Source organism: Penaeus monodon, chromosome 32 (genome assembly GCF_015228065.2).
Source record: "Penaeus monodon isolate SGIC_2016 chromosome 32, NSTDA_Pmon_1, whole genome shotgun sequence".
Lineage (NCBI taxonomy): Eukaryota > Metazoa > Arthropoda > Malacostraca > Decapoda > Penaeidae > Penaeus > Penaeus monodon.
Window position 1 is genome coordinate 34911496 of NC_051417.1, and position 294 is coordinate 34911789.

The 294-nt window shown below is 41.5% G+C and overlaps 1 protein-coding gene across 1 annotated transcript in view; it reads left to right on the plus strand.

The window, feature by feature from the left end:
* LOC119593835 (GTP-binding protein Di-Ras2-like) overlaps positions 1-294 on the plus strand; it is a gene marked incomplete at its 5' end in the record, with an annotated part of 32533 nt that overhangs the window by 31136 nt on the left and 1103 nt on the right. Inside the window, 1 exon segment of the mRNA XM_037942864.1 lies at positions 1-294.

A 294-nucleotide genomic window follows, 5' to 3' on the forward strand; every position in this document is an offset into this window, starting at 1 on the left:
TTAAATATGTGTATAATTTAGCACTAATTTTAGATCTTTTAATAGTAATAACACATTGTATACAGAGTCAAGTGATCAAGTGATTTGTAACCAGAATCAAACATGAAGCTATCCAGATACAAGTCAACATCACTGTTGTATATATATATAGGTGCTCCCTTGACACCCGCGCTCGAGATGTATTTTATCACGCCGCAGCACCGCCGCCGTCGCCCTTCCTTCCGCCTGGCGAATAGCTCCCTCAACACGTACAGGGCACACTCACTCGTTCTGTTAAACACCAAGTTTGAAACA